This window comes from Dermacentor variabilis, chromosome 10 (genome assembly GCF_050947875.1).
Source record: "Dermacentor variabilis isolate Ectoservices chromosome 10, ASM5094787v1, whole genome shotgun sequence".
Taxonomy (NCBI): domain Eukaryota; kingdom Metazoa; phylum Arthropoda; class Arachnida; order Ixodida; family Ixodidae; genus Dermacentor; species Dermacentor variabilis.
The window spans coordinates 97,945,043-97,971,373 of record NC_134577.1 but is presented as its reverse complement, the minus strand read 5'-3'; the positions used below and the strand labels follow the sequence as shown (position 1 = coordinate 97,971,373).

General features: G+C 46.4%; 1 long non-coding RNA gene across 1 annotated transcript; it reads left to right on the top strand.

Moving 5' to 3' along the window:
• Positions 1-2,316: 2,316 nt before the first annotated feature.
• LOC142560834 (uncharacterized) lies at positions 2,317-22,628 on the top strand. The gene is made up of 4 exons (XR_012823444.1): positions 2,317-2,893; positions 6,481-6,574; positions 11,579-11,944; positions 22,320-22,628. It is a non-coding gene; the product is annotated as an uncharacterized LOC142560834 (long non-coding RNA).
• The last annotated feature ends 3,703 nt before the right edge of the window (positions 22,629-26,331 follow it).

Here is a 26,331-nt window from a genome sequence, read left to right as displayed (position 1 = left end):
AATGTATTTGTTTATTGTCTCACTCATTCCTAGCGGAGCTTGAAAATGTAAACAAGATTACAATTGCATAAACAATTTTTTGGCACAGGCGAGAACCTGATGCCTTGAAGTGCAGTCGGTCACTTAAGAAAACCTTTCTTTTATGCATACGCATGCATGCGCCGCGTATGAAATCGGCGACGTTATGCCTGTCGTTGCGATTCAAGCGAGCACCGGAGGAGGGGGCTCCTTGATGTCGAGAAGACCCTCCCCGCGTTTGCGTCCTTAGTTTGTGCCTCGAATCTGGGTTGCTGGCTGTGCCAGTTCGCGGTAAAATTTGGAGGGCGCTTAAGCTTCGCCCTTCAGAGTGGGACGCGATAAAGTTCAGAGACATCTGACTGCTTCTCACGCTTCCCGGCAATCACAGCTTTCTTGCGCATGCGCGGAGCCGAGCGCGTTGCTGTTGCAAGGAACCGAGCGGGCCGCGCCGCTCGGGTAAGGGGCTTTTGTTTGAATTTACGCGCAACAGATTTGTGTTTTCTTGTATACTGAAAGGAAACTCCGATGCTGTCATATCTCTAGGGTGTGTTTTGGGCGTGCTTTGCGATTTCTCTGACATATTTTTCTTTGAACAATTCAATTCAGTAAAGCCTTGCGCCTCGAGGCTCTGCTTGGACATGTGCTTTTACTCTGGTACACCAGGCGTTGCACCTTCAAGATCAACGCAGCGTTATCCAACACGTTCGCACCATTTCCGTTTGCGCTTCGACGCTGCGGTGGTCGGTGAGCATGTTTGCGTGGTGCATATTAAAACGGTCTACGCGAAAGGCACAAAAAGTGAACAGCAGCCGTATGCTCGCGCGCAATCCGTTGTTCACGAACTGAGACGTCTCAAACTTTTTTTCTTACAGGTCAAACACTCTTCGTCCTCATGGAGCACGCGCTCACTCTCTTGCAATTCTTCCACTTTTTAATATTTACTATCATTGTTTACGAATAAACGATTCATGATTCATCCATGCCCAAACATGTGGGCGGATCCCGGATGTATGAATACGAGGCCGACCTGCAGTGGAGGTGGTGGAGGCTTCAAGCTAAGCAGTGCGAAGCCTAAAGTGCATACATTCTTTGGAACCACGCATACAATATGCACCACTCCATTTGTTTCAAAAAAGAATAAGCACAGAACAAGCGTCCGAACCACATAATTGATGATAAGGCACTGCTGGTAACAACGCAAAGCATGTTCTTGGCGTTTTCCGCATATGTTTCCCAGTAAAGATTACAGTTTCGCAAGAGGCCGCGGTGACGGCGGCTTGCGACTTGGGGGGGGGGGGGGGGGGGGAAGGGCGTCCCTGGCCTTTTGTACATAAAATAACTAGCATGGCAGCAGATATCATTGTTCTTGTGACACCGCCATGGGTAGGCAACGCGTACGACTTAGGACTCCCGAGGAGAAGCGTGAATACGAGGTGCGGCAAAGGAAAAAGCGGCAATACGACCAGCGGCGGCGTGCCGTAAAAATTACCATTACGGCCTTTACTCTAAAGCAATGAAGCATTGCATGTCCCCCTCAGCATTTGTGGTTATATTTAACAGCTTCGCTAGACATCTACTTTCCCAGGGCCGGGTTGGCGAGTGATCTATTTTTCCTTGCAGCACTTTGCTCTTGAAACACAAGATGGTGCAGCCGGCGGCGCAACGTACATTGCATTATGCAAGAGCGCGCAAGTGCGAGCAACCATTGCCACCTCTATCCTGAAACTATGCGATCGGCTGTTGCAAACGCCACTGGATGGTCTCTAACACGCGGAGATGCATTCCTGCTGCAAAATGTCGAGCAATAGAAGTAAGTCGAGTGCAGCAAAAATATGGTGAATGGCATATTAGGGACTGCAACCATATGTGCGGCCAAGTTCACGGGTCGCTGTTACAGAGTGTATTTATGTCTCGTTAAAGGCGGAGACACGCGAGAGTATCGCCACCTTTGCCCGTGGCTTGTGCGCATGCGTGAGTTGCGAGAGAGTTATTCGGGGACTGCGCGTAGGTACACCAAGGAGGCGTACGCACGCAATTTGCTATGTTTGTTCCTAGGCGATGGCAATGCTCACTTCGCAAGAACCGGCACTTAAGTTCCGTTTAAACATGATCAAAGTGGTCGACACAAAGTCCACATACCGGGAAGGAAAGAAAGCAGCAAATTCGCTGTAACAACCTGTTTTTATTTGCTGCTTTTCTGCTGCTAAAGCAGCGCCTACCTAAGCGTCCCCCCCCCCTTCCCAGCTGCCATGATTAAGTGATGAGTACCTGTTTGTATTGCTCCATCAGGTAAGAAATTGTCAACACTGTCATGCTGATTCTCACAGGTTGTCTGTTAGTGAACTTAAAAGTGTTCAAGCCTTGTCCTCACCAAAATATAAATTGCCGTTTAGACGGTGACCCTGAGCTACAGCCAGGGCTTGTTAGAGATAGGAACAAATTGTTGGCATAAAGCCACCTACTTAGAGTGTATGTACTAGAGTAACCCTTACCTGGTGCTGCACAGTACATGGATATATGGCCGAATGAATTCATGGATATACTGCCAACTCTACAGGCACTGCTAAATTTTTTCAAAATAAGTTGCCAGTCCATTTCAGATATTGCTCTTTTAGTGAATTTGGAACATCCGTTATTGAGAATACCATATACAACTGTGTTGTAAGCAGTGCAGTGCAATATCGAAGATACATGTATCTTACATGCTATCTTACACACTCCTTGGGTATCTTGTCTCATGATATCTTGATTCACGATATCTGTGGTAAAACGTGAACCTGTATCTGCATTTCCGACACACGAAAAGTTGTATCGTGTATTTTAAGATACAAGATACTGCTATCCAAACATCACTGCACGAAAGTATAAACATCAGGTAAACCTTGCTAATTAATCTGCTAAACTCTGCTAGTTAGAATAATTACCTACCGGAGGCAACTCCTGCGGGGCGATAATTCAGCGCGATAATTCAGCCACCATGAGAAAGGAAGTACAGTATGGTCCACTCTTAGAGGGAACACGCGAGCGCATGGCCAGCGGCCCGCGCGGCGCGAACTGGCGGCGAGATTCGTAAGCACGGCGCATGCGCACAGAGTGCCCTTACGACTCTGTGCCCTGTGCTCGGCAAGCGCAGAAGAGCGCTTATTTTGCAGGAACTCTGCCTGGCTGCTTGTCGGGTAATCGGTAAGATGAAAAATCTTGCTTTTTTTTGGAGAAGTAGTCATATGCTTTTCACATGTTGCTCGCAGAAACTGACCACTTTTCATAACAGACAAGGTAGTTGAAGCGTGATGCAAAGAGCATACTAAGCGGGACATTGCAGCCATAAAATGTCCGCCTATTCTACAAGCATCAGGCAGAGTTGGTATCATTTGCGTCACACTGCGAAAAAAAAAATAAAGCAGGGCGCGCTAGTGCCTAAAGCCCCTTGATACTGAAAGTAGCGCCATTCTGTGAACTTTGCCGCCGCGCCGCCAACCCTCGCACATCCTCCTCGCCCGCCTCTCCACTCGGCGCTTTTCTGACCGATGATTGGCCGCTCCGGCCGGGCCCAGCCGTCGCCTTGGAAACGCGCGCGAAAGCGTCGCTTTGCTTGTGTTGTTGTTTTTCTTCGGCGCCATGGGCAGGCCGTGTTCCTTTATTCAGCTAATTCGAACTCTGCATTTCGCACCGCATTATGCCGGGTTGCTGCGCATTTCAGTGCACAAGCCGGCGTGAAAAAATAGCTTCATGCTTTTCACGATTCCTCGAGGGAAGAACGACATCAGCCGCAGAATAAAGTGGATTCACAACATCGGACGCATATCGTCTGGAGAATAACACCATGCAATGTTTCATGTTACTGGGTTCGAGCTTATGCTACTTCTAACCGGCGGTTTATATAAATATTTTTATTTTCCGAAGTGTGTGCCATCCTGGATGTTTTGTGTGTTTTCCGTGTAACGTTTCAGGAGTCACCTGCAATAAAAATTGCATCTGGCCAGATATGTGCTGGTGTGTCACAGTGGCTGTGTATTCTATGCTCCAGACCTGTACTCTGCGTCTGAAATTTGTGTTGGGGTGGCACGATGTTTTCAGTAAGTAGCTGAAAAAAACTGGCAAAACCCTGCATGCCGCCCTCTCAGATCTATGGTAATGGCTGCGGCTGGCAGCTTTTCCAGCTCTTACGAAACAGCTTTATTGGCAAATTGCAAAAGGAATGACATCTGGGAGAGTCATTAATGCCACAGATTGGAAGAATAATGTGCAAAGGAGGACCAAAACTTCGCGCAAATAAGCTTTGAGCATCTTCTTGCCTGCTGTGGATCTTTAGAGCGATGAAGGCCTTTGTGTGACCGCCGCGAATGTGAAAGTCTACCGCGATTCCGAGGTCTAGCAGCACGTGAGGAGCGAGTCAGCAGAGATGCCTTTTAAGGCTGACTTTCATTCGCCATAGGTGAAATCTTTACAATTTATATTTAGTTATGCTATCAAAATAACGTCAGGTTCTTAAGCGCTGTGTTTCTAAAATAGTACGAATTGTTTCCTTGAAACCGACCCAGTCACAGAAGGGCTAAATCCTATCTTATCGTCCTTTACAGCGCTGAATATTGCATCACCACGGGCGTCTGAGGCACTAATTGAATGCATTCGATGGGCTACACTGAATAAGTCACAGAGACAGCATCCCCTTCCCATCTCTTAATCTAGTCGTCCGTTGCCGTCAGCAATCATTCATAAATTTCAAGCCAACCCTTGGCTACGCTCACTTCTACAGTAGTCAATAAAAATATATCTCTCTTGAGAGCACGAAAAACTAGAAAAAAAATGTTCTCTTTCAAGCAGGAATGAAATTTCTATAGCCCAGGTATTAAATGCGCGGCATATGCATTACACCGAGGCCCCGAGCCTTTTAGGACTGAACCCCTCCCACCCTGCCCCCCCCCCCCAAAAAAAAATCCATAATCACGTTATAGCAAATTTCGCATCATTTTTGCGGCCACTGTCCTGCTTCTGAAGCTTCACGCACGCAATGACGTCCAACTAAATTACCGCAATCTCTGCCTGGCTCGACTGCAAAAATATAGTGTCATAAAAAGTACTTCCGCGAAAATGCAGCACTAGTTGAAATTGCATTTAATTGCATTCACTGTGTCGAAAAATATTAAAGAATGTACAAATTTAAATTAAATACTGCGCTAATTAAAGCTCTGCCCTGTTGAAGTGACCAGTATAAAGATATCAAAGCCAATGTGGGCTATATACAATACGCTGCGATTGTTAATTCATGCCGCAAACGCGCACGTTTAGCGCTTTCATTGCTCAAACGAGAAGGTGATAAATGTGGGTCATGGTAGAGTCAAGCACATTGCATCCCTATCTAGTGCTTTCGCTTAATAATAGAGCGAGAAAAAAATCCCGAAGTTAGGTGCGATCACGGGTGCCAGCTGATGCATCAAGCCGACGAGCGCGCGATGGCCTGCGAAGCGTGCCGTGCGCAGCGCGCACAGCCGGCGGGCGAGGAGAATCGAGGAGGAAAGCGCGGGAGTGGAGGAGAGTGTCGCTACTTTCAAATTATTAAGGGGCTTTACTAGTGCCTACCACGCCCAGGGCTGATAACTAGCTGGCGACGCGGGGCAAGCACTGCCTTTAAGAATCTATGCGCATGCGCCGCGCTTCCAAATCTCGGCAGCAGTTAGCGCTCCCCGGACCGCCAGCAACGCGCCAAGACCCGCACTCTCTCAAGTTCAAGAAATGGCCACACAGGGCGAAAAACAAGCATAGTAGAAGCACTCACGGGATGCCGGAGTTAGTTTCAATATCACCCGCAAGAGGCGCCGTTTTAAGCGCCATTTTGTCTCACAAAATTTCTCCTACATTTACCGAAGCATGTTTATTACATAAAATAGCCCGTAAAATTATCATTGCTAACTAAATACGGTACTCTTCATTAGTAACTTTATTGTTTTTTTTGTTGTTTGAAACGCAAATAGGTTTCAGCATCATCGATCTTCCACGAGACCTCGGGCATGAGAGAGAGAGAGAGAAGAAACTTTATTAATAAATGGCCGGCAGTTTCGTTGTGGTGGCCTCAGGTGGCGGCTCGAAGTCCTTGGACTCGGGCGGCATCTTTCGCTTGCCGGACGGCCCAGAGCTGGTCTGCCAACTCTGAACTTTCGAGAGCCGCCTCCCAGCGGCGGCGACGCCGATGGAGAAGGTCCCCGGCGGGCCCCGCAGCTGGGGCGGCGTCAGGGAGAAGCGAGCTCGAGGCTTCCCGTACTGTGGTAACGGCCGCGATTACGGACGCGTCGCGAACCTCGGGCATGAATTTAAAATTTTCACCTGTATTTTCGAGGGCATGGCGGCACGGATTCATTCGTTCGCACACTTAGACTGGTTGCTTCTTTTTTGCAAAAACTGGTTTCTTACGCTTAGATGTACATAAAGCGTTTTTAACTTGGGGTGAACTGTCGCGTTTGCAAGCGGACAAGCAAGCCCGAAAGCTAGGTTTCGGTCGTGAGCCATACATCTGCATCGAAACGGGAACCATCTTCTGCGACTGAGGACAGCAGTACCGGTGAGTCGCTTAATATCGCTGCCTGAATCCTCATGTAATATTGCTCTCGTTAACTCACAGGCGGAGACAAGTTAACGAACTAGATGCATTACATACGGGCAGTCGGGACCCTCCATTGCTGTTTCCACAATAAACTTGTAGTTGCGGAGCCATCATTAAACGAAAGAGGAAGCGATATCGGAAAGCGCGTCACATTTTTTATGCCGCTGTAGAGGTAGCCATGGATGAGTGAGTAGCCTTATCAATATATTTTTTTTCGAGTCTGCCAGCAAGTTATTTCGTCCACAGAACCCAATAAGCTTTTGATTAACTGGAGCTAAAGTACTGAATTTAATGTATCAAACAGTTGCACGCATGATGATGCACCGATATTTCGTACCTGTTTCGTTCCAAATGCTCTTGCTGTTCAGTTTAGTTTACCTGAGGACATTTATTTTTTTTTAATAGTGAAGCGGTGCATCACGTTCATGCAGAAAAAGAAAACATCATTTCCAATAGCTTCATGTCATTCATGCACTTGCTTGTGAAACCGGCCGTGGGATCTCTTCTAGTGTATAAATGAGCGCACAAATGTTCTCATTTGTGATCTTAATATTACTTAAGCTGTTGACAGGGAGCGTTCTGCCGCAAAAATTTTTTCAAATCGGCTCATTAATAGCCGAGATGGAAATATTTCAGTGTCGCGAACGTATGATTGCAGGACGCGAGCTTCACCGCAAACATAAAAACGCTCTCTCCACTTGCCCCGTCTAGCCTCCGCAAGCGAAATTCCTTCGCTGCGATCTCTCGTAGCGGACCTCGAGCATCGGGTACGCTTGCTTCACGCGTGCCGCCTTCATCTCTCTATTTTTTCCCTCCCTTTTTTGGGGCGCGGCGGACTTCCGGTGACGGCATCCGCGCAGCCTGTTGCGATTGTCTTGTTTTGCACAGCACACGATTTTCCGCACTGTGCATGAGAACAGCTGACTGGTGGCATAAGTCTGTGCTATGCGGATACTGAGGCAGACACAAGCGCTTCACATAGCACGATCGCACGCTGGAACGCAGTAGCAAATGACATAGTTTTGTTGTGTGTGCACGCGACTGCATGACGTGGCAACAGGCAGAACAAACGGCAGTACACCTGTCTTTTTCTGTGCGAAGTAAAACAAGAACACCCAGTCATTTTGTTTGCGCGTTTTATTATTTCTCTAAGCATTATATTCGTCTATTGAAGCAATTGCACAAATAACAGACGTTCCCACGAACATTCTTCGAAGTCACCTGTCACTTGGAGCGAAGTCCCAGCAGTGCGATGTGCGTAGGCTCACTTCTGCGATATACGTCGACTCCCCGGCTGGGACCACGGCGCGAGCGAGCAGAAGAGCAAACGGCGGCCGGTTTAGAATTGCAGCACTTTCCGCGGCGCGTAGCGTTGTAATACTTGGCAGGGTCGGTCGTTTGTACGCATTGTATGCAGGGCGCTGCCAGCTCAAAATGGCCAGACCGGGTGAGTGGCGCTTTAAGAAGGTAAGTGGAATGACAGCGCTTTTTTTTCCGCAAGCTTGAGGGCGCATATCTCGTAAACGCTGTCATCCACACAATTGTTGTCTAGCGGACGTGTCTTGCAGTCTAAACCCCTAGAATATATTAATCAAAATATGTGCCATAAGATAATCAGTTTAAAGCTACAATATGAATTTGTGCTAAATATAGAATGTGCGTTTCAACTTTTTGGTCAAGTGTGGTGCACCTTCTCCGAGTAGACCGGATCATGGACTGGGATCGTTCTACCTGCCGCAGGCATTCGTAAAGAATTTTGCTCCTAAAAAATTCATCCCGCAAGTTGAAGAAACCAAGCAGTTTGGGGCAATCTGTGATAGTAAACGCAGTTGGCTGTGGCATAATTTACGCGATTGCTCTAATGGTACCGTTATGATGAAAATGCCGCGTTGACCATGAGCGCAATTTTTGGTACATATTTACGCATAGGCACGTGTATGCCATGCCTTGCTGTGTGGCATGTGGTAAATACGGGTTATATTGCCACATCATTCTATCACAAAAGTTGCTTATACCTTCTTACATTCTTGACAGAATTATTCCTCAACGTTTCGAGGATGACAGTCCATAAATTTTTTGAAACTAGAGAGCGCATGCTTTTTATCTCATATATTAAAAGTGTAAACAATAATTTCATTGGCGCGGCTCTGAGCTCCCTGCGGGATCGACCAATAAAAGACGCCGCGTTTCCACGAATCACAGGGCGGCGCGCACATCTCGCTTCCTTGTAGCGCGACCAGGCTAGCGCTGACATTAAGAGTCAGGTTCAAGCGGAATCCAGCGCGTAAAATAGAGGTTACACTAAAGAAGTTACGCTGCCGTGTCCGGACACTACATTCCCACACACACGATGATCGTTTGGCCGCATCGACTTTGTGTACACAATCCTATGTCGAACCCGCTAAGAAGAAGAGTGCTCGAGGTCCCTATAAACAAGCTTGGTCTCAGCATGAACGTCCCCGTCTTACTTCAGCTGGAAACTTCCACGTTAGGGTGCAGCCACAAGACTGTTTGCACAGCGATGTAACACTTTCATTCTTGATACCAATCGGGCGCCTTCCTGAAACAATGAATTATCGTCAATATGGATTTATCTTTCAGTTCATTTTAGCACGATCGCTTTGTCACTTTTGAAGACCGAGGAGAATTACTCTTCCCCTGGTATTCTATTCTGGCTTTCTCTCATCCTTTTTCTTCAAACCGCCCAATTCTTGGCCGATTCCCCCATGGTGGGCACGTGCAGCTTGTGCAGCTTTATTTGCAATTTCGTAATTATATTTATTTAACCCACGATACGCCAGAAAAAGATGTTTGTGTGTTTATTCTAATAAACGCAGTTTAATCTGCCGCCTCGTGGTCGATGCTGCGTAGTGCGCACGAGCCAGCATTTCGAGAATCCAACAGAGCGGCTATGTGCCAGTAACGTTTTGATAGAGCAGTACTTGAGGGTTATTCCACATCATGTTAACGAAATTTGGTAACTGTAGATATCTGAACATTGTGGACTAGCCCTTAATGAGACGGCATACGGACGGGCAAAGGCAGCGCTTGGTGGGCCAGTAGGTTTATTTCCAGCCTTGCTCTGCTAGTGGTAACAAGAGTACGAAGGCGACAACAAGTCCTAGGTACGAAAAATGAGCTCCTCCTTGCTGCACGGGATTACGAGCATATAGCGTTCCCCTGGAATGTCCGGTCTTGTTCATCTCGGCAATGGGAAGTTTTCATTAAGTTATGACGATGTCGAATACCGCAACTAAACCTGCACATGAGTAGGTGTGGGTACGCACTAGCAAACCTTACTGGTTCATGTGGGAATATAGAATCACTGGAGCATTGCCTCTTATTTTGCCGCAAACATAATTCGGAAGTAAAGATCTGCCTAGCGCAGCCCTTATCGTGTATATGTATTCTCCTCTGAGAGATTAACATTTTATCATTTGGCGCAAGTATCGTCGGTCGAGATGGAAAGGAGGTGTGACAGGCAGTACATGAGTACATCATTGCGACTGGTAGACGGTCATGTTAAGCACATTTACCTCATTGCTAACAGTGAATCGTGTTATTTTCATGATATAGGCCTTCATCATAATTGGTATGACTACTATTAGAGAAACCGGAACGAAAATATTTCATATTTACTGTTATGTAAATATGAATATTACAGATTAGTAAGTTAACCGGAAGCAAGAAATTCATATTCTGTTTCCATTGAGCACCATACCCAGCAACCCCCCCCCCCCCCCCCCCCTCGTGGAAACGTGCCAAAATTTAAAGGACGACAAGAAGAAGAAGAAGAAGGAAGTCCAGATAGGCCGAAGTTAGAGGTTCCATACAATCAGAAAAACGAATGAGTTTTTGGTTGATCTCTTGTAATGCAATTTATTAGTTTTTGTATGTTTCCTTACCTTCTTTCTTATCTTTTTTTTCATGGAATAAGTAACACTTCAAAAGAATAGGTAATCGCTTCAGCACGCAATTCTTGGCCAATCCCCCGTGTGGGTATGAGCCATATATATATATATATATATATATATATATATATATGCGGTCATCATCATCATCATCGAAATCGAGTCGAATCGCAATCAGTCATGTTCACGTACAATACGTATCTTGTTCTCGAAATTTAATTTCCAACTACATAGGGTACTTCTACGGCAGTGACCGTTCCGTTTTTCTTTAACCACTGCGGTGGCTACCTTTGTCTATGCCGCTGTTGAGCACCTTCTGGTCGCACGTGTCGTGTCATCTGCTATCGGTTAGATTTAAAAAAAAAAACATCAGGTGGCTGAACTTTGCCTGCAGACATTCCACGGCGTCTCACAGCCACCCGTCTTGCTTTGGCACGTTCCACCTTATATTATCACATCCAATTTTATGCTTGTTCAAAGGAGAGGTACTTATACAGATAAAATTCTGGCACCTTTAATTATAGTACGCATCTGTAAGCGAGTAAGTACCGGCAACACTCTACGGTTGTCCCATTTTCGGCTCCCCCTTGGAGAATCACTGTGCGCCCCTAGTGAATAACGTTCACTCAGTTAGGACACCAGTGGAGTAAACGTGCCTCGCAGGGTTGTACAATAACTATCCAGGTGATAGACATGTTAGACAGCTACACTGTCGAATAGAATTTTCTAGGTTTCTCTTTTGCCCGTGCGTGTACGCACGCAATACTACGTTAGCACGCTGCATGTGGCATTGCATCGAACCCAACCAGCGTTCCAATGAGCGACGCCCGCTTTGCCCGCCAGGATTGATAAAGCAGTGCACTGACAATAAACAGGGGGCCTCCTTGGTTTGGGACTTGGGCTGTTGTCCGTTTTGTTCTTCGAACAGCGCGTGTGCCTCGACACAGTGTCAGCAACGCTAAACAGCACGGTTTCATTACAATTTCATGTTTGTTCGCCCAAAGTGTATTTTGTACCTGGTTGGAACATCTTTGTTCCATCTGATTCCCAGACGACGCCACCGTTTCCCACGATCTCCGCGTGCCTGGGCCACTGGGGACGCAGGGAAGCCTGGGTGGCCACGCTGGTTGCCGGGGGGCTAACCCGGCTGCTGCTTTTGTTCTGGGCCTCAGAAATCTACCGGCAGCAGCAGCCGGGGATACCCCAGCCAGCACAGGCAATCTACGGCTGGTGCTGCGGGATTGCGGCTTACGGCGATCCGGTGGCGTCCGCTGCGCTCGCCTCCTTGCTCGTATTCGGTCCGTATGAGTACTCGGAGGCCCATGCTGTGCTGGATGCTGTTGTCATGGTGGTGACGCTGTGCATCCTTGCAGCAGCTACCTACCTCAAGGTCATGGCAGAGAACGGCAATGGGACCGTATGTATTCCTGCAACATGCTTGCGACCTACATTTGTCGCAAATATTTGCTCAATACTCAAATAATTATATTATGTCACGTGGATACAACAATGCATTGCACAACGTAAATACAGGGCCATTCTGTAAACATTTTAAGTGTTGTTACTCGTTTTGCAATAGACGGTTCTGTGATATTGGATACTGAGTTCCTATAGCTTACGACAGCATAAACGAACTTAGGATTCAAGAATTACAGGCACATGAGCTTGCTTTCAGTATTGAACAATATGTTCACGAAGATAATTTTCGATAGAATCAGGGAAACACTGGACTTCATTCAACCAAGAGAACACGATTGCTTAACTAAGGAGTATTCTATAGTCGACCAGATGCTTCTCATAAATCAGTCAATTAGGAAATATTTCGAGTACACTTAATCTGTGAATATGCCTTTCATTTATTAAGAAAAGCGACTTGATTCAGTAGAGATATCATAAGTCATGGAAGCACAGCGAAATCAAGGAGTGCAATACTCATACTTGAATATCTTAGGAAATGTCAGCAAAGATTCTGTGGCTACCTTGATTCTCCACAAGGAAAGTAGAAGATTGCCTTCAAAGAAAGGGGTCTGGGAAGGACGCACAATATTGCCATTGCTACTGACTGCATGCCTATATACGTACTCAAGGTATTAGACTGCGGCCGCTTAGCAGTGAAGATCAGTGGTGAATATATCGGCAACCGTAGCTTAACAGATGACATTGTATTCTTCGGCAACAGTGCGTATGAATTTAAAACATTTCATTTCGTATTTTAACAGAGGCAGTGCAAGGGTGGGGTTGAAGAATAATATGCAGGAGACAAAGGTAATGTTGAACAGCGCAGGCAAGAGAACAAGAATTCATGATCGCGAGTCAGCGTTGACTCAGGAGCACGTTGATGTAGGACGATTACTCTCACGGGATCCTGGCAATGAGAAGTAAATTCACAGAAGAGTAAAAATGCATTGCATGGCGTACGGGAGGCATTAAAAAATCCTGACTGGCAGCTTACCATTGTGATTGAAAAGAAAATGTGTATTAATTGGTTTATGTTGGGCCAAAAAATGTGACAGAAAGTTGGACGTTAACGAAGAAGCTTGAGAAAAATCTAAGCTCCGCACAAAGAGCGATGGAATGAAACATGCAAGGCATAACGTTAAAACAGAGGAAGCGAGTGGCATGGACCAGAGAAAAAGAGGGGATAGCCGATATTTAGTTGACGTTAGGAGAAAAAGAATGCAGCTCGGCAGGCCTCTTGGTTCTTCTAGATAACCGGTAGACCATTGGAGTTTCAGAATGGCTGCCATAGGAAAGGAAGGGCACTCGATAGAAGCATAAAAATAGGTCATGGAGCGAAGAAATTTGCAGCTAAATCTCGGAAACAGCTGGTACAAGACCGGAGTAAATGGCGGTCGCTGGAAGAGGTCTTCGTCCTGCAGTGTGACATAAAAATGGGTGGTGGCTGATGATGATGATGGCATCGAAGTACTTGAGTTGCCCACGACGGCGCGGTCACGTTTGAAGATTACTGTAGTAATAGGCATCCATTTGTTGCAGGTTGCAAACAGACTAGCTGCATGGGTTGTTGGTTTCGCGACTTGTCACGTTTCTTGGCAACGATAGATGGGTCAGTGAGGCAATTTTACTTCTCGCAGTTGCACGAGTACCACCAGGAACTGCATGGAGTAGAAATGAGTAATATATTAGGCCACCTAATGCTCCTTAATTCAATTATGGGGTGTTACGTGCCAAAACCACAACATGATTATGAGGCGCGCCGTAGTGGGGCACTCAGCAATAATTTGAACCACTAGGGGTTCTTTAATGTGCACCTAAATCTAAGTAAACGGGCATTTTCGCTTTTGCCCCAATGGAATTGCGGCCGCCATGGCCAGGATTCGATCCCGCGACTTCGTTCTTAGGAGCAATCACGGTGGGCCTCTTTGGAACGGGGCGCGAACCCACCGTCCCGTTCCAAAGCGTCCCCTTTGGAATGGGGCGGTGGGTTACGCCACCAAGTTCTGTCCTACATATGTTGAAAAAGAAATAAAAAAAGAAAAGGTACACAAAAAAAATAAAGTAAAAAGAAACCACCTATTCTGATAAACAAGGTTCCTGAACCCTTAATGTGAACTTTCTTTTTGTACGCCTTCGTTGCTTGTCGCTTCCGTACTTTCACCAATCTTCCGATCGCCTTTTAGCAATCTCTATTGCCAACGCGCTCACTTTTCCTCTGCTCTCGCTCAATCCCAGCGGTTCAAAAGGCCCGTAGGGCCTAAATCGACCACTGGGCAGATTACTTCAGATTCCAACAAAACAAGCCCAGTCGTTTCCCTAACTTTAGCGTAGCAAACACATACTTGTTCTTCCATCTTATAACTCGCTTTATAGGGCCATGTTTTAGGAATTCCTGACCTCGCTTCGAAAAGTAGTGAGGTTCCTTTTCTTCTGCCTAAGCAGTTACTCATGGCAGGTTTCTTTTCCAATTCCGCCACCCATGGGATTATCTCAGCTTTTGTAACTTTCCTCTTGACGTTCTTTTTTGCTGTGTTCTCCCCATAGAGATCGCATAGTTGATGATAAGCTTGCTAGTTATTTTCCTCCACTGTGAATGAAAACACTCTGCAAGCCCATTTACTTTCTTCCATATCCTTCAGTCGTCCTTCACAATCAATTTTACTGTGATGTTTGCTCGCTTCAAAAATTGTCCAGCTCATAATAGTGTTCCCGTGAGCGCCCAATGCGAGTTGTCCCACTGACCTTCGGTTGCCATGGAGCCCTGTTGCACCCCTAATTTCAAGTAAGCAACCGCGTTTCCAAATGTAAGTCCTGGAATCACTACACATTTCCACATACCCCAGAGGACCTCGTACCTATTAAACTCCATAGCGATCTGTTTCATTACGGCCACAATTCTTTGTTACTGTTATTTTTCCCTTGTTTCCATATAATATTTGCCTTCGTTTATCCATATACTGAGGTTTTTATATTCTTTTACGCGAGCTATATTGTGGCCCTCTACTGACACAGTCTCTTCACTTTTTTCTGTGAATACCCCAACACCTGATTTTCTAACACTAAATTTCAGACCTAAATGGTCGCCTTCCTGTCGACAAATATTAGCCAGACCTTGCATATTACTTTCCTTGTTAGCTAGCAACACTATGTTGTCCGCATAAAACAAACCTGGAAGGTGTAGCTCTGCTAATGTACTCGCCTGTTTGTATTTGAAATTAAACCTGATATTGCTTCCTCGAAGTGCCATTTCCATCCTCACCCTGTACAGCATAAACAGCAGTGGGGATAAAGGGCACACCTGCCTCAGTGCCTTGTTGATATCAGTTTTCAACTCTCTCCTCATTCCTTCCCATTCAATGCAAATGGTATTTCCTTGGTAAATATTTCTGCAGAGCTATAGACAATTATCGCCGAAGCCTTCCCCTCCCAGAATAATCGACAAAATGTTGTGGTCTACGTTGTCATGCACTCCGGTAATGTCTTAAAATGCTAAATATAATTGTTTCCTTTCTACTCTTGAAATTTCTATGCACTGAGTACTGTCTGGTATTCAAGTTTTCTCCACTGCTTTCAACAGTTTCCTTACTTTCTGGTCCCAGTTTCCTAGTTTTTTTCAGCCTAAAACGGGAGGCACGTCTAGCCCTGTGGCTGTGCGTTAAATAATTTCCACTTCGTCTTTCTTCGAGTTAAAATCTTTCAGCACCATCACCTTTTCCATCTGGTTTTCTTTCAAGCCCCTTCTTCCATCAACTACAACCTCGTCATTGCCTTGGCAAGATTCGGCTGTTATATTTCGGATGTAATTTATGGCCCTTTCTCCTTCCAGTCTGCTTCCATCTTCGTTTAGGATATGTTGTTGTATTCATATTGACTTCCTGTCTAATAGTTTTATGTGGTTCAAAATATTCTACTTGCGGCTTTCTTTGTCGCACGCATTTCTGATACCAACGTTCACTTTCACGTTTTATCTTTGCTTGCACCAGTATTTGAAGCATAGACGTTTTCTTCCGGTATATTTCCCATTTACTGGCCACTTCATCCTGCGGCAACTGCACCTTCTTTGTCTGCCTGTGCTCTCGAGATACTTTCTGTAGTTCGGCGATCGCTTCTCGTATCCACCTGTTCCACCAGCTTTTCGGTTTCTTTTTTCCTTTCCAGCGAAGATGTTGTTTCACTCTCCTTATTTCTGTCCTTATTGCACTTGGAAGTTCACTATATTCCCACTCTTTATTTGGCCATTTGCCAGGTCCTTCCTCGACTCTAGTGAATACATTTATTATTTCTTCAGCGTTCAATTTTGGACTGGCCATTTTGCCCTCCTCGCTCTCTTTCCCAACTACATATCCCATTTTCAAAATGATGCGTTTATGGCCGCTCCCTATGCTGCTATACCCATCCTCATCAATGACCATTTCTCTCAACTTATCATGAATTCCTTGTGTCATCAGAGAGTAATCAATGGTTGCTTGCCGGTTTCGCACTTCCCACGTGATCTGTCTTTCACACGTATGCCCTGTATTCACGACAACGAGGGTATGTTGCTCACAAAGGTCTAGCATTGACTTTCCGTTTTGATCGGTATAGCCATCTAAATACAGTATGTGGGCATTCATGTCACTTAATAGAATAATTTCAGAACCATTCCCGAAACCCTTAATATCACCGCTTATGGATTCCACTAACTCTTTATTCTTCTCTGTGCAATTATTTCCGGTCCACAAATATGTAACGGCCAGCCAAGTTTTTTTCCCACTCATTGTACCTCATAACCAAAAGATGCTCTTTACATTTTAAATTTACTCTTTTCCATTTTGCTCCCTGATGGATGAACATTCCGACTCCCGCTCGCTTTCTTTCCGACTTGGTTCTGTTGCACCCTTCCCAAACATAATTCTCAGTCACTGGCGGCTCTTCCGAGTCTCTAAGGTGCGTTTCTGTAAACGCATGCACACCTTCTTCTTCTCTATTTAACTGCAGCTCAATCCCTGCCGACTTTTCCTTTGTTCTGCCGACCTGAATATTTATTTTATGGTGAGTTCTCTTGCTTTCCTACTTTTTCTGTTATTGACGGCGACGCTATTGGCGGCGAGGAGTTACGGAGTCGCCATCTATCGGAAGCGCCTCGCTGGCGTAGTATGAGGGATCATGCGGCGCGCTCCTCATAGGTCTTGCTGTCAGCGCTCACTGAAAACACCACGCGCGAGCTCTCCCGGACATTTCTATAAGTACTTTCGAAACGAGAGAAGTTTCTTACTGTCTAAATAATAATCTTGGGCAAACTGAAAGCACACAATCGTTTACAGACGCTATCTCCTTACCGAATACGTACAGTGAATGCCACTGCGCGCGGTCGCCGCGATGAAGTCTCCCGAACCGGCTTCTTGCGTGAAAGGTAGGTAAACGCTGAGAGCAAACTATGTGAAATATGTTCTTATAGTGTTTGTATAACTAAATATAGCGTAATAGAACGAAGCCTCAATGCAGCGATCGCGCAGATTCGCAGCGACCGACTGCGCCTCTGCATGCTTGTCCGCGCACTGTTTCGCTTTCTCCGCGCGCGCGTTTTCGCACTGTGTCATGAGCTTTAGGCCGCACAATATGAGCATTTGACAGTATACAAGCAACCATTGTTGCGTCGGCGCTATCAGAGCTGTTCAAAAATAATTTTATTGTAGAAACTTCGACGCCTAAGGGGACTGTGATGTCCCGTCGCGACAATTCAATCTTTTTTTTTTCTTCTAAATTATTTGACCTTTCAATATTATTTCTCGAGTTGCGTCGCACTGTATGTTTATCGGTGTTCTCAGCGTGGAATTTCCCGCTGCTCCTTTTTTTGTAATCGAGTGCATTAATTCATAACACAAACATGACCATATGCCATGCTTTTTTTAAATTTGCTTCTTACCGCTGCCTTTCCACTCCACTGAACTGGCGAGTATCTATAGCATCGACAAGTTCATAGACCAAACCGTCATGACATTAGTCGGGCAGCGGACTCAGGCGAGCGTCTCAGTGCGCGTTTTCAGAACACCGCAGACCGGGCGACGTAGCAGAAATCTTCCTCGCGTCTGTGCTTCCTGCATACCCGAGTTGTAGCCGATGACTGTTTGCCGGTTTTATGTTTCGCGAGCCAAGCTTCACGCAGCTTCTTGTCCTGCGGCTACGTGTGAATAAGGCTGACACCGGCCTCCGTTACGTGCGTCCGGCCCTGCGGAACCGAGCAGTAGCCTACCATGTTGCGCGCCTTCAAAGGCAGCCACTACCTATTGTAGTGCTTTGAAGCGTTGTAAAGGAGACACTCGAAGCGGGAAAATTTCGCCACTAAATGAGGACCGCAGCGTACCAGGGAATTTAAACTCGTTTTCAGCTCGCTTCGGCGCGCCCGAAGCAGCCGACGCGGCCGCTATGTCCACGTGATCCCTCCTAGCACGTCACGCTGACGGTGGCGCCAGCTTTTCCAGTGGTGGAGCTCGAGGCCAATGGGGAACCAGCGCTGGAGTTTTCACGGCGCCTGCAGCGCCGCCCTGGCGGTCAGAACGTGCACAATGCAGCCTCCCCCGCGGACGAAAATTGCGTTGCGTGCCCTTAAAGTCGAAGGAAAACAAAAGGGCGCCGACGATACTGTTGCGTATACAAGTGCCACAACTAAGTCGGGATGAGGGAGGATGTATCCTTCTGCGTCTTTCCATCTAAACCCTACGAACAAGAACGGAGGCGGCGTTGGATCCAAGCAGTCAGGCGAGCGGAGTAAGCTCCCGTCTTGTCGCCCTGTCAAGCGGTGTCGGGCTGGTTTCTAAATCAAATTTTGCGTGTATCCTTGGTTTATTCGATAGTGAAGACGGTCAGCCATGGCAGACAGTACCAAACAGCAGAATCTGCTGTCGGTATTTCGTCGGAAACAAAATGAGCAATAGCATGCACCATCCGGCATATGTACCATTTTTCCTTCGCAATGCCACCGCCAAGCCCCTTCCAACGCCACCGCACCAAGTGAACGATACGAAAGGTAAAAATTATCCATTCATTGCGAAGAATTATGTAGGAGGGAAGCTGCCTTGTAATACGATTTGTATGCGCATAGTGCCGGCGCACGCGCGACTAAGCCACCTATGTGTTTATAAATATGCGCATGCGGATGAGGACTCGGCGCTGAGATGCATCCGGCAAATTAATGTAATTAGTGCTAAATGTAGCCAGAATCGTTACGGATCAAGCAGCCGAGCACTCAAACCTTTGCTTGCGCGAGTCAGCTGATGCGTTAAAGCTTTCTTCTCCATTGACTGCTGTGGCGAAGTAACATCAGAATTTTTTATGTCTAGCCAGAGAAATATGGAATATCTTCAGGCCAACTAATACTTCCGAAACCATAGCGCAGCACGACCGGAGCCATAACTGCTAGATTTGCGAGGCAGGCAGCCACGCAAGCATGGCATCGATACACGACGCAACCGTTAAAGAAACACACGTGCTCGCCGCGACGCACTGTGAAAAATGTATAAAGCTTAAAAAGCTTCTTTCGTCATTTCTTCACTTGATGGCGCTAGCTTCTTTACAAAAACTCCACTTGAAGCGGCGCGAAAACGGAAACATACGAACTATAATACGGCTGCGTATGCGTGTGTCGTCTGGTTGTGTGGCTGGAATATGCCGCGTTTCGTCGCCAGGGCGGCGTGCAACGCACTCTTTTCGACGCGCCGCCTATCCAGCGCTGGTTCCCCATACTGAGGTTCCCTTAGGGGAACGTCGGTGCGCCACAGCTGCACCTGGAGCCTAACGCGCCTCCGAGCAGTTGATGCAGTCGGCGCTCGCTGTTTTTCGTTCTGTTGCTTGCTGACGCGCAGACATGTTGCGTGTTTTTGGTTTGCGCTTCGCGGTGCCCCATCGCTCGTTTTGGTTTCTCCGTTTTGGAAAAGAAAAAAAAAACAATAATTTTACACGAAATGGAGATTCCTCGCGGCTACGACGCAATGCTTAAGCTTTCGTTTTTCTCTTTGGTGCCGCTGATGTATACTGTGCAAGTGGCAATGGCAGGCCTTTGTTTAGTAAACACGGCAGCATGGCATCATGTTTCGGGCCTGGCAAAGCGCCGGCAAGTAGCGGGGCCTCCTTCGTCCTGTTGCTCGCACTTTCTCTTTTCTCCTTTCGGGATGGGTTGTCGGGCCGCTAACAACGCATTGTAAAGAAAACGGGCAGTGATCGCACATTATTCACATAAGGCTTGTCGCAGCCCTTCTTAGCAGGAGCACGGCCCGCACGGGAAGAAATGTGGTAGCCGGAAAACGTGGCGAAATGGTGGTAACCCGAAGAGAACGGTGCTTTGAAAGAAGAAGAAGAAGAAAAAAAAACTACGTGATCGTGGCCAAGGTTATGACGTAGCCACCACGCGCCCTTTTTAGCACAAGGTGAGAAGGAGAAAGTGCTTGAGGAGAGAGACGGGAAGGAGATGGAAAACAAGCGGCGACCGCATTCTCGATCGTAAAACACCTGTAACTGATATGAGGGCATCATTTTCAAGAATTATTTCGACTGTTATATTCGTTGCAGACTTGCGCACAAGTGCTACTACACAGGGAATCTTCGACTTCGGTGTTGTTTTGAGAGCGACAGAAAGGAATTTTATGAAAATGGCGTGGCTCAGTGCTTTTTATGTTCAGGTGCGGAGCTCATTGGCCGTTCGACTAAAACAAAACATAACTGATTGGAATGGCTTTCCTGACGTGGTTAATTAGATTCAGGTAAGCTTGTCGCTTGAGGCACGCCTAAGCAACCACAATTGCCTGAATAAGGCCTCCTGAAACTCCAGATACTTGATTTTGGACATACTGGAGCGTTCTAGCGCCAAACTCGCCATCTTATTATGGGGCACTCCGTAGCGACGCAATCCGGATCAATTCTAACCCCGTGGAGTTCACATAAATTGAAGTCTACTCGTGCATTTTAGCGTTACGCTTCGATCATAATGCCGCCACGAAATGCCGCGGCCGTTATCGAACCCATGACCACGAGCTTAGCAGCGCGACGACAAAGCCATGAAGTTACCGCAGCTGGGCTCTAAGGACTTGACGAAGCCAGAATTCGTCGGTCACGTGTTCGATGCGATTATGGCATTGCTCAGCCGCGTGTTGTATCATCCGCTTAAAACCCCGCCTTCTCCGTTTGGTCGCCAATATGTACCTGGCGCTTTATGTCCAGGTCATCCAGCTTGTTAATATGGGGTGGAGGAATGCGCAGTGGCCATTAAAAATGCATGTGTGCAAATTAATGAATTATTATAGACATGTGCTCTACTTACCCAGTTATCGCAGCCGTCCAAAAGAAATTCCTTATCGCCGTTAGGTACGTACGTCATTTAAAAGGGAAGTGGTTGCTGCAGAGCTAGACAAAAATAAGTTCGAAGTAGGCGCGTTGTGGTTGCACATGTTTGTGTTTACATCCTTGTTCAGGTTAGCTGTTCGAGCATAGTCTCAAGACTAAACACCTTGACCTGGTAGACGTGATATTGGAAATGGGACATGTTACTTTTCCTGCGAGGGGATCGAAAATTATGTTAAGCCATATTCCTTTGTACGTGTGATGGTTCAAAGACAAAGCGCCGCTCTAATTCCCGCAGCTCCTAAAGCATGAACTTTTCCTTCGCTAAACCTGCGCTAATTTGCATCTTGCTGTTGACTGCAACTGCGGCTGACCCAAGCTGCCTGCTGTGGGGAGGTCCCTATCATGAAGGTGCATGTTAATTTTTCTGTGCCGAAATTTCTTCAGGTTTAGTGGTAGCTGCTTCATCGGCAAGGGTACATAAATTTAACCTGAGCCTATTTTGTTGTGACTATGGCACCAGTAAAGGTTATGAAACTCCAGCTTCATAATTCCAGGAACACTAGAAAAATTTGGGCCTAATAATGATTATCGCACAAATGCCATAGATATTTTGCATAAATCGTGTAACTTCTTTAAGATAATGGCATCTTCTGGTCAAAAGATGGCACAGTCTTGTGAATTTATGACAGACCGGTTCAATATTTCTCCGCAATTGTTTGCAATAGCATTACGTTTAGGGTATGATACGTAGGTAAAACATTTCAATAGCTTTTTCGACTAACTAATTAGTAGCAGAATTAATGGTGTTTCGACACTTATATTAAAGCTAGCTTGTACTTTTTTGTTATAGCTCTTGGTAATGCTCAGCAGATGTTCATTGAAGAGTTGCTCAGAATAAAATGCGAGATCAACATAACACGCAATTTGTAGACTTGAATTGATAGATAGACACTTTCAGGTCATCATAATATGTTACAGCAAGCTTTCACAAATTTTCTCCATTGCATGTTCTGTTGCAGTGGTCGACCATGGAACTCAAGGTGCTCTTTGCTCTGGACGTGGTTGTGTGCGTTTAGGCTTTGCTCATGGGGGCCACGAAAGACGCCCTCCGCTCTGAGTGGCAATTGTTTGGTAAATATTTGTCAGTATGTCTAATTCCTTTGCGTTTTTGCAAGAAGACTCAGTTGCTTTCTCGGATGCTCGTTTGGCAGAAATTATGCAGATCCAACGCGCATGTTGGAATGTATCTTCGTAGGGTTGTTTTTTATCGGGTAAACCCGATTTCACCTGATTCTCCGGACGTGTTGCACGATACCAGGGTTAAACCTGATTTTCCCCCTAATTCTGAAAACTACATACCAACCTTGCCTCTCTCTCTCTCTCTCTCTCTCTCTCTCTCTCTCTCTCTCTCTCTCTCTTTATTAACGCTACATGGAGTTCGCGGTGCGCACAGGCTAGCACGGACCCTGCGTCGGGACAACAAAGTTAGATGCTGTTTGCCTAAGGGAACTCTAGTTACTTATAGCTCAGTTCACAAGCTGAGTGCAGCATTGTGGACATTACACGGCCCACAACGAATCACCCAACGACCGCGCCTAACTGGGAGTCGGAAACTCACTGTGACATACTGCGCAGGCCGGCGTAAGAAAAGGGACAAGAGCAAACAGGGAAATCTGAGATTCTAATTGACATTAAGAGAAAGAAATAGAGCTAGGCCGTTCATGTAGTGCGTAGGTTACAGGACAGGTGCCAAGAGAAGGGAAGCGCAGTCGACGAAGGCGGAAGACTACGTGAGGCGATGAAATTTGGAAATTAGCGGCTGCTAGTTGGAATCGGTTGGCGCAGGACAGTGGTAATTGTAGATCGCAGGGAGAGGCCTTCCTCCTGCAGTGGACATACAATAGGCTGCTGATTACCATGATGATGATGAACTTTTCAAGCATTATGTCTCCACCATCTTTGATTAAATCGGCTGCTATTCCATCATCTCCCGCCGCTTTTCCTCGTTTCATGTTTTGCAAGGTCCTTCTGGCCTCATCGCTAGTTATAGAAGGAGTCTCTGCAACCTGTTCATTACTGCTTCGATTGAAGGTATTGTGGCTCCTCTGGGTACTGTACAGGTCACTGTAGAATTATTCCACTGCTTTTACTACACGTTCGGGGTTGCTCGTGATATTACCCTGCTTATCTTTCAGTGGTTTGTCCTGTGCGAACTTTGCTTCTCACTCAATTCAGGCCTTTTTTTACGAGTTCTCCACACTTTCCCACGTTATAATTTCGCCTATCCCTGATTTTTGTCATGTTGATCAGTTTTGATAGTTCCCCGAATTCTATCTCATCCCTTGAGTTGCACACTTTCATTCTTTTTAGTTTCTTTATTAGGTCCTTTATTACTCGGGCAACCTTGTCTACTGGTTGCCTGGGTGCCTTGCCTCCTACTTGAAGTGCTGCCTCTGAAGCTAGCCTAGTTATGGTTTCATTCATTACACCTACGTCACAATCTCTTTGTTCAAAGACTACATATTTGTTTGCAAGTACCAGCCTCAATTTGTCTGCTTTTACCCTTACTGCATCTGGTTTGGCCTGTTTGTTTTTGAAGAATTTTACGCTTTCTATCTTCAAATTGAGCTGTATCCTAGCTCTGACTTACCTATGACCACTGAACTTCTCCCTACTTTACACTTACGTATCTTGCACTATGCTTTCGTCGTAAGAATGTATGAAATCAATTTCACGTCTTGTTTCACCTTTAGCGGCTTTCAAGGTTCACTTTCTGTTGCTATGCTTCCTGAAAAGGGTGTTCATTATTCGCAGCTTATTCCTTTCTGCCAATGGTACTGTCAAGTATGCATACTCGCAAACTCGCCCAAGTTTCAGGTCTTTAGGCGTTGGGGTGGAATCGCGTCGGTACGCCACATAAGTTTCTTTCGCTGTGCTGCACGCAGCGTGTGAAATTCCCTTCGACCGCGCACAATAGAAGGGAACTCTTTCCGTTCGAATGAATGGATGTATTGATGCGATAAGACTTTAGTATCTCAGAGGAGAGGGAACTGTCGATGACACGAATCAAGCGTCTGATTGAGTAAGATCGCATGATGTTTAGACGCATGGTCATCATCGTCACTACCCACTCCCCAGGGGGGGGGGGGGGGGACTGGCGAGTACGAAGCCGAACAAAAGGCCGCCGTACCTAATAGCCTCCGCTAAAACCGAAAAATACCCTAATGTAATCTATCAGCACATTTGTAAATTTAACCCCGAAAAATTGATTTCTCCCCGATTACCAGCTTGAAAAAAAAATAGCACCCGATATTTACTCTCCGAAAAAAAATAAATAAGATAAAACCCGAAAACAAACCACCCTCAATATATGAGAATATCGTATATGGCCGTACGCAAGTAAAAGCCGCACACATAACCTTGTAAAAAGAATCCCCCTGAAACATATATTTAAATATTACGCGTGTGTAGGCCGCACCCTTGTTTTTTAGAAGGTTGGCAGTGTCATCTGTTGTGTGGTGCGAGAGTTCGGAAGCTTTCTCTTCCTTTAATCGGTGGCTATACAAGGCAGCCGTGCCAATTTTCCGGCTCCTCCAGGTAGCAAAAGCGCAGCCTCCGAGATCTAGCGGCTGCGTCCGAGGCGCTGCCATCGCTTGTCTCTGGGGTGTCACCATTCATTGTAGCCGGAAGGTGTCACGCTACGAGTATAGCCAGAGCCAGTGCAAGCCACCAATTTAGTTCAGTAAAGGCAAGTAGTCCCCAAAAGATTAACAAAAAATGTATTTTTCTCCGTGTAATGGCCAACCCCCAATTCTCTCCCCAAATCTTGGAAAAACAACATGTGACTTTTACACAGGTATATACGGTAATAGTTTAGAGGGTGAACTAATATTATGCTGCTAAATGCGAGGCGAGCAATTGTTTATTGCCATCCTGCACAAAGTGCTACACACTGCAATGTTTGCATTTATGGGCACTTCACTGTTGGTCCCGAATTAAAGTGATGGTCACAGCTTCACTGCGACGCCTTGTTTCGTTGTCTTATCTGCGCCTGCAGGCACCAAATTGGCTAAATTATACGATGGTTGTGGCCAGGAAACCTGATTCCACGAATCGCAAATCTAAATAATGCTGCCGAAGAATACGTTGTCTTCAAAACAGAAAATTTAACTTCAAAAGTTTTCCCAGGTTTTTTGAAAAAATTAAAGGAACTGTGGCCCGTATAAAAGTGACGGCCACAAAATTTCAGTGCATTTCAGTGCTCTGCACATAGATGTGGTGTGATGTGGAGAAAGGACGGCACTGGTAGCCAACGTCTGTTGTACAGTTGTACATTTGGCAAAATATGTTGTTGGCTTAACCCAAACCCTGATGTCTGTCGGTAGAGAGCTTTAGGGTACGCAAGCGGCCTACGTATTGGAGTAGTAGAGTCCGCAGTACTACGCATGCGAAGCTCCAGAGGTAGGAGTCTGAGCTTCCGCAGTACCATGGTCCCTAGTTCTTGCATACGCAAGTTACTTGCGACCCCTAATCTAAAGATCTCTAGTGATGTCAGAGCACCCTAGTCGCGACGGTCCATTCTTGCGAAGGAAGACCATTTGGAGGCTAAATATGTGGGTCCCAGCCTGGCAGGTCCGCTTGCGAAATATAACACACGTCATCTTCATTAGGAGCTGAATATATGGATTTGTTTGTGCTGTGACGTGCACTTCACATCACTCTTGTGTAGAGCACAGGAACGGCGGCCTCCGGGGCGCTCGGGAGGCAACTAGTGACGTCTAACGCTTCTTTCCGGGCCCAACATCTAACGGCAGCCGCTGGGCACAATTGGTCCCAGCTACTACCGTTAGATGTCTCTGGCTGGTTCCTGAACACCCTGGAGACAACCATTCCCGCGCTCTACACAAGGGTGACACCGAGTGTATATAGTCAATTTGTTGAAGCGAAGCTGTCTTTCCCTCTTCCTTCTACTTCCTCACTGTTGCTGCTCCTGTTGCTGCGGTCTCGCACACCGCCTCGGGGGACGGTCGG